This window comes from Penaeus monodon, chromosome 22 (assembly GCF_015228065.2).
Source record: "Penaeus monodon isolate SGIC_2016 chromosome 22, NSTDA_Pmon_1, whole genome shotgun sequence".
Classification (NCBI taxonomy): Eukaryota; Metazoa; Arthropoda; class Malacostraca; order Decapoda; family Penaeidae; genus Penaeus; species Penaeus monodon.
Window position 1 is genome coordinate 1,376,096 of NC_051407.1, and position 464 is coordinate 1,376,559.

General features: G+C 28.0%; 1 protein-coding gene across 1 annotated transcript in view; it reads left to right on the forward strand.

Annotated features, from left to right (window-relative positions):
* The window catches only part of LOC119587631 (integrin alpha-PS1-like), a 21,094-nt gene that overhangs the window by 11,600 nt on the left and 9,030 nt on the right, over nucleotides 1–464 (forward strand). The window lies entirely within an intron of this gene.

Sequence of the window (464 nt, forward strand, 5' to 3'; positions counted from 1 at the left end):
TAATTGTTATGACTGGAGAATACAGTAGGTTAAGAAATATTTTTTCATTGGCATATATGAGAATGATCTTTTTATTTTTTGAAATGGTTATGGTTGTGGGAATTTATGCTTAGAAGTAGTTGTTGCATTGGTTTAGAAGCAACTGTTTGAAAAGCATTTTAGAATTTAATTTGTTTTAGTATAGGAGTCATTCGATGAATTCCTTGTCATCAAAGTGATTTATTTTGTAATATTAATGTGTGATATACCAGTTGTTGAATTACCATAGGTCAGTGGCATCTATTAAGTATATAAGTCATATAATCTATTAACATGAGTAATACAATATTTCATAATGTGTATATTGGAGATTTGACAAAAATAGGAATACATAAGAGTTCTGGCTTCCATTACTTTTATATTTACATACCAAATTTATAAATGAAGGCTAACACACCCAACATTATATACAGTGAAGCAGGTTT